Raw genomic sequence first — 8116 nt, forward strand, 5'->3', positions numbered from 1 at the left:
AGTGTTATAATAGTTATATTCTTGTACATAGGGGGCAGTATTATAGTAGTTATATTCTTGTACATAGGGGCAGTATTATAGTAGTTATATTCTTGTACATAGGAGCAGTATTATAGTAGTTATATTCTTGTACATAGGGGCAGTATTATAGTAGTTATATTCTTATACATAGGAGCAGTATTATAGTAGCTATATTCTTGTACATAGGAGCAGTATTATAGTAGTTATATTCTTGAACATAGGGGGCAGTATTATAGTAGTTATATTCTTGTACATAGGGGGCAGTATTATAGTAGTTATATTCTTGTACATAGGGGGCAGTATTATAGTAGTTATATTCTTGTACATAGGGGGCAGTATTATAGTAGTTATATTCTTGTACATGGGGGCAGTATTATAGTAGTTGTATTCTTGTACATAGGAGCAGTATTATAGTAGTTATATTATTGTACATAGGGGCAGTATTATAGTAGTTATATTCTTATACATAGGGGCAGTATTATAGTAGTTATATTCTTGTACATAGGAGCAGTATTATAGTAGCTATATTCTTGTACATAGGGGGCAGTATTATAGTAGTTATATTCCTGTACATAGGGGGCAGTATTATAGTAGTTATATTCTTGTACATAGGAGCAGTATTATAGTAGTTATATTCTTGTACATAGGGGGCAGTATTATAGTAGTTATATTCTTGTACATAGGAGCAGTATTATAGTAGTTATATTCCTGTACATATGGAGCAGTATTATAGTAGTTATATTCTTGTACATAGGAGCAGTATTATAGTAGTTATATTCTTGCACATAGGAGCAGTATTATAGTAGTTATATTCTTGTACATAGGGGCAGTATTCTAGTAGTTATATTCTTGTACATAGGAGCAGTATTATAGTAGTTATATTCTTGCACATAGGAGCAGTATTATAGTAGTTATATTCTTGTACATAGGGGCAGTATTATAGTAGTTATATTCTTGTACATAGGGGCAGTATTATAGTAGTTATATTCTTGGACATAGGAGTAGTATTATAGTAGTTATATTCTTGTACATAGGAGCAGTATTATAGTAGTTATATTCTTGTACATAGGGGGCAGTATTATAGTAGTTATATTCTTGTACATAGGGGGCAGTATTATAGTAGTTATATTCTTGTACATAGGAGCAGTATTATAGTAGTTATATTCTTGTACATAGGGGCAGTATTATAGTAGTTATATTCTTGTACATAGGAGCAGTATTATAGTAGTTATATTCTTGTACATAGGGACAGTATTATAGTAATTATATTCTTGTACATAGGGGGCAGTATTATAGTAGTTATATTCTTGTACATAGGAGCAGTATTATAGTAGTTATATTCTTGTACATAGGGTGCAGTATTATAGTAGTTATATTCTTGTACATAGGGGGCAGTATTATAGTAGTTATATTCTTGTACATAGGAGCAGTATTATAGTAGTTATATTCTTGTACATAGGGACAGTATTGTAGTAGTTATATTCTTGTACATAGGGGGCACTATTATAGTAGTTATATTCTTGTACATAGGGACAGTATTATAGTAGTTATATTCTTGTATATAGGGGCAGTATTATAGTAGTTATCTTCTTGTACATAGGGGCAGTATTATAGTAGTTATATTCTTGTACATAGGGGGCAGTATTATAGTAGTTATATTCTTGTACATAGGAGCAGTATTATAGTAGTTATATTCTTGTACATAGGGGCAGTATTATAGTAGTTATATTCTTGTACATAGAGGCAGTATTATAGTAGTTATATTCTTGTACATAGGAGCAGTATTATAGTAGTTATATTCTTGTACATAGGGGGCAGTATTATAGTAGTTATATTCTTGTACATAGGAGCAGTATTATAGTAGTTATATTCTTGTACATAGGAGCAGTATTATAGTAGTTATATTCTTGTACATAGGAGCAGTATTATAGTAGCTATATTCCTGTACATAGGAGCAGTATTATAGTAGCTATATTCTTGTACATAGGAGCAGTATTATAGTAGCTATATTCTTGTACATAGAAGATGTATTATAGTAGTTATATTCTTGTACATAGGAGCAGTATTATAGTAGCTATATTCTTGTACATAGGGGGCAGTATTATAGTAGTTATATTCTTGTACATAGGAGCAGTATTATAGTAGTTATATTCTTGTACATAGGAGCAGTATTATAGTAGCTATATTCTTGTACATAGAAGATGTATTATAGTAGTTATATTCTTGTACATAGGAGCAGTATTATAGTAGCTATATTCTTGTACATAGGGGGCAGTATTATAGTAGTTATATTCTTGTACATAGGAGCAGTATTATAGTAGTTATAAGTATTATAGTAGTTATATTCTTGTACATAGGGAGCAGTATTATAGTAGTTATATTCTTGTACATAGGGGGCAGTATTATAGTAGTTATATTCTTGTACATAGGGGCAGTATTATAGTAGTTATATTCTTGTACATAGGGGGCAGTATTATAGTAGTTATATTCTTGTACATAGGGGGCAGTATTATAGTAGTTATATTCTTGTACATAGGGGGCAGTATTATAGTAGTTATATTCTTGTACATAGGGGCAGTATTATAGTAGTTATATTCTTGTACATAGGAGCAGTATTATAGTAGTTATATTCTTGTACATAGGGGGCAGCATTATAGTAGTTATATTCTTGTACATGGGGAGCAGTATTATAGTAGTTATATTCTTGTACATAGGAGCAGTATTATAGTAGCTATATTCTTGTACATAGGAGCAGTATTATAGTAGTTATATTCTTGTACATAGGGACAGTATTGTAGTAGTTATATTCTTGTACATAGGGGGCACTATTATAGTAGTTATATTCTTGTACATAGGGACAGTATTATAGTAGTTATATTCTTGTATATAGGGGCAGTATTATAGTAGTTATCTTCTTGTACATAGGGGCAGTATTATAGTAGTTATATTCTTGTACATAGGGGGCAGTATTATAGTAGTTATATTCTTGTACATAGGAGCAGTATTATAGTAGTTATATTCTTGTACATAGGGGCAGTATTATAGTAGTTATATTCTTGTACATAGAGGCAGTATTATAGTAGTTATATTCTTGTACATAGGAGCAGTATTATAGTAGTTATATTCTTGTACATAGAGGCAGTATTATAGTAGTTATATTCTTGTACATAGGAGCAGTATTATAGTAGTTATATTCTTGTACATAGGAGCAGTATTATAGTAGCTATATTCCTGTACATAGGAGCAGTATTATAGTAGCTATATTCTTGTACATAGGAGCAGTATTATAGTAGCTATATTCTTGTACATAGAAGATGTATTATAGTAGTTATATTCTTGTACATAGGAGCAGTATTATAGTAGCTATATTCTTGTACATAGGGGGCAGTATTATAGTAGTTATATTCTTGTACATAGGAGCAGTATTATAGTAGTTATATTCTTGTACATAGGAGCAGTATTATAGTAGCTATATTCTTGTACATAGAAGATGTATTATAGTAGTTATATTCTTGTACATAGGAGCAGTATTATAGTAGCTATATTCTTGTACATAGGGGGCAGTATTATAGTAGTTATATTCTTGTACATAGGAGCAGTATTATAGTAGTTATAAGTATTATAGTAGTTATATTCTTGTACATAGGGAGCAGTATTATAGTAGTTATATTCTTGTACATAGGGGGCAGTATTATAGTAGTTATATTCTTGTACATAGGGGCAGTATTATAGTAGTTATATTCTTGTACATAGGGGGCAGTATTATAGTAGTTATATTCTTGTACATAGGAGCAGTATTATAGTAGTTATAAGTATTATAGTAGTTATATTCTTGTACATAGGGAGCAGTATTATAGTAGTTATATTCTTGTACATAGGGGGCAGTATTATAGTAGTTATATTCTTGTACATAGGGGCAGTATTATAGTAGTTATATTCTTGTACATAGGGGGCAGTATTATAGTAGTTATATTCTTGTACATAGGGGGCAGTATTATAGTAGTTATATTCTTGTACATAGGGGGCAGTATTATAGTAGTTATATTCTTGTACATAGGGGCAGTATTATAGTAGTTATATTCTTGTACATAGGAGCAGTATTATAGTAGTTATATTCTTGTACATAGGGGGCAGCATTATAGTAGTTATATTCTTGTACATGGGGAGCAGTATTATAGTAGTTATATTCTTGTACATAGGAGCAGTATTATAGTAGCTATATTCTTGTACATAGGAGCAGTATTATAGTAGTTATATTCTTGTACATAGGAGCAGTATTATAGTAGCTATATTCTTGTACATAGGAGCAGTATTATAGTAGTTATATTCTTGTACATAGGAGCAGTATTATAGTAGCTATATTCTTGTACATAGGAGCAGTATTATAGTAGCTATATTCTTGTACATAGGAGCAGTACTATAGTAGTTATATTCTTGAACATAGGGGGCAGTATTATAGTAGTTATATTCTTTTACATAGGGGGCAGTATTATAGTAGCTATATTCTTGTACATAGAAGATGTATTATAATAGTTATACTCTTGTACATAGGGGCAGTATTATAGTAGTTATATTCTTGTACATAGGGGCAGTATTATAGTAGTTATATTCTTGTACATAGGAGCAGTATTATAGTAGTTATATTCTTGTACATAGGAGCAGTATTATAGTAATTATATTCTTGTACATAGGAGCAGTATTATAGTAGTTATATTCTTGTACATAGGAGCAGTATTATAGTAGTTATATTCTTGTACATAGGAGCAGTATTATAGTAGCTATATTCTTGTACATAGGAGCAGTATTATAGTAGCTATATTCTTGTACATAGGGGGCAGTATTATAGTAGTTATATTCTTGTACATAGGGGCAGTATTATAGTAGTTATATTCTTGGACATAGGAGCAGTATTATAATATTATTACAGATTTAGAAGTATTTTATCTTGAGATGCTCTGCAGAGAACTCTCTTTTTAAGGAAGAGTGTGAGGCAGGGGGTACTGTGAAAATATCTCTTTACCAAAACTGAAATTACTACATTTTCTGCTGAATTATAACTAGTATTGAGAGATTACATGAAGTTTACAAGCTGCAAAGTGCATAAACGCATGTATGAAATTAATCTGGAAATGATTACTTGCTCTGTGTTAGTCACTTACCTTTGCGTTGCCTCTATCTGGGTTGAATGGGAAATGACTGGTCCTACTGATCCCTCTTTAGAATCTACATTTTACAATTTACAAATAAACCGCTGCAATAAATTCTTTAACCTCTAGGTGGTAGTCTTTGCTCTGTTATTAATGAATGCATAAAAAAACACAGCACTCCGAGTGGTAAAATATAGTATAACAAGTAAAATTCCCATAAAAATTTTTGCAAAGTTATATAGCGAATTTTTTTTTTTCTTTTTCTTATAAATACAGGCCGGCATGATGGACGCATTCAGTGTGATGTACTTTGTTGCTGTTGTTCTCCCCATAGTTCTCATCACAGGCCTGTGTATCAGCTGTCGTAGAAAGATACCAGGTAAGGGATATAATTCCCCGTATGATATATGTCATGGTGAATATGAAAGCTGCTGTAGAAGTTTGAACTTTTATGTTGTTTCTAAAAAAAAAAAAAACTTTTGTGCTTTTTCTCAGTTCACATAACACAAACAGATTACTGCGATAACAAGTAAGTTATTCCATTAATGTAAATATATATCATCAGCAGTGCCATCTACAGGCCATTTAAATAAATAGATTCTATCAGGAAGCATAAAAACAGCGCCACCTTTAGGATATAAAGATATAAAGACTACATCACGAAGGGCATAAAGATAAGTAGTCTTTCAGGAAATAATGAAACAGCGCCACCTATAGGATATAAAGATATAAAGACTACATCAGGAAGTATGGAAACAGCACCATCTACAGGTAGACTCCATCATGAAGCATAAAACAGCGCCACCTACAGGACATAAAGATATAAATACTCCATCAGAAAGTATTGATAGACTCTACAGACCTTTATGACTATCAGGCAGTATGGAAACAGCGCCACCCACAGGTCATAAAGATACCTAGTGTGCATCAGGAAGTATGGAAACAGCACCATCTGCAGGTAGACTCCATCATGAAGCATAAAACAGCGCCACCTACAGGACATAAAGATATAAATACTCCATCAGAAAGTATTGATGGTCATAAAGGTCTGTAGAGTCTATCAGGCAGTATGGAAACAGCGCCACCTACAGGTCATAAAGATACGTAGTGTGCATCAAGACGTATGGAAACAGCGCCACCTACAGGTCATATGTACATAGACTCTAGTTGGCCAAAAATTCTCATGTTTTTCCTCTCCATGGGTGGTTGCATCTAGAGCCTACGTAGGCATGGCCACCTAAAGTACATTTTTGGGGGGGAGAGTCGATGTGCAGTACTACATTACCCAGAATGCTCTTTTTTTATTCTAATTCTCATATATTGTAGGACTCATTATACTCAACCTTCATCAAGTTTTATGATTATGAATAGACCACCAGGTAAGGCCTGACATCAGATTCCGAAATCTGTGTGACCACCCCATGTCTCCTGCATGGGGTGGTCAGAAAGTTCTATGTGATCTACCAGAGACTGCCTGTCTTCTCTAACCCCACAGCATTTCCGTAAACACCTAAACATTGATTGTATCTGAAGATCAGCCCCGGAACAACACAGTTTAGACCATAGGACATGTTTCTCAGCTGCGGAGAACTGACCACCATGTCCTCTGTCTCCACAGCTCACCTGCGATCCGTCTCCTCTCAGGGCACCATGTGCCACCAGGACATCTTGCTGACCATTCCGTACGTATCTGTCATCTCCACATCCCTGAAGTTGGGCTTCTCCTATGTACTTCTCTCAGTAGGGTATCTGCATCAATAGATTGTAAGCTCTGATGGTGTCCAGGTCCGTGTGAACAGAGACACATTAGAAAGTTGACTCTGTTTACATGACAAGGCCTCAGGGTTTCCGTAGACTTTTGAAAGCAATTCAGAGGTCAGGATTTCTTTCACTTCCTCATATCACGGCCGGACCACAGATTTATAGCTTCTTGAGGGTTCTTGGCGAGAAGGAAGTATTATTATGAACTACATGTTATAACACGAATGCAGATGCCCAGACCATGCACAGATAAAGGGGCTCATAAATGTGCGGTACCACCCTCTGAACATCTGTCTCCAACAGGAAGTCCCCAACCTCTGAGAGCCGGAGAAGTTCGGTGGGAAGAGAATTTCAAGGTAGGTTCTACTACCCAGACCAGATCTCATCTGGAGCATGTACCCCAGGGTTAGATTATGAGGAACGCACCAGATGTATATGCCCCATGGTGGTTATAATGTGGGTTTCATGGCATCGATAGATATGGAGATTTCCGCTCGTTTACCAAAATTTGGTGACTTCCATAATTTCTGTAGGAAACTTTGTAGAGTCTACGTCATGAGCATTGGTTTTGAGGATCCACTCTATTCTAGACCTTCTTTCGAATGATCTATTCCAGCTCTGATACATGTTTTATCTATTTGTCTTCCACCCACTGTATTAAGTTCATTCATATCCAGCCTCATTTGAAAGACACATGGAGTAGGACAACCAGTAGACAAGTGTCTATGTGTCTGGAGACCTTTACTTTTACGGATAGTCCAATGTCTACTTCACACTTCTTGAACTTCTTCTGTCATTTTCCTTAGTTGTCCAAGTGTTTGTGTTATTCCAAAAGTTCCCACCATTCTCGATTCCTTTTTTTTTCTTCTGCTGTCAGGTTACCCCGATGGATGTGACTCCATCCCACCCGCAGCATGTAAGTGACCTCTATAATCTTATGTATCAAACATGAGTCCAACTCTCCATAAGGCACCCATGATACTCAAGGACCATGAATTGAGCCCTTCCTAAAATCACTGGTAGAATCATCTATTAGGATTGTTGTTGAGTTGGTGTAATTCCTAGTTCCCCATAATTGGTTTTGGCGTTCCTACAGGGGCCATCTTGATTTATTTGGAGATATATGAGGTGATCATCAGAGAATCTTGGGCATGTTCTTCATGAATTAGACCTCCGAGTCCTAATAC

General features: G+C 34.6%; 2 long non-coding RNA genes across 2 annotated transcripts; both read left to right on the forward strand.

Annotated features, from left to right (window-relative positions):
* The first annotated feature begins 5443 nt into the window (after window positions 1-5443).
* On the forward strand, window positions 5444-6547 carry LOC141252742 (uncharacterized). Its single transcript, XR_012314065.1, has 3 exons — window positions 5444-5547; window positions 5664-5697; window positions 6495-6547. It is a non-coding gene; the product is annotated as an uncharacterized lncRNA (long non-coding RNA).
* On the forward strand, window positions 6545-7847 carry LOC141252743 (uncharacterized). The gene is made up of 3 exons (XR_012314066.1): window positions 6545-6850; window positions 7233-7285; window positions 7807-7847. It is a non-coding gene; the product is annotated as an uncharacterized lncRNA (long non-coding RNA).
* Window positions 7848-8116: the final 269 nt, after the last annotated feature.

Source organism: Phyllobates terribilis, unplaced genomic scaffold (assembly GCF_046119375.1).
Source record: "Phyllobates terribilis strain yellow unplaced genomic scaffold, ASM4611937v1 Scaffold_9324__1_contigs__length_16030, whole genome shotgun sequence".
Taxonomy (NCBI): domain Eukaryota; kingdom Metazoa; phylum Chordata; class Amphibia; order Anura; family Dendrobatidae; genus Phyllobates; species Phyllobates terribilis.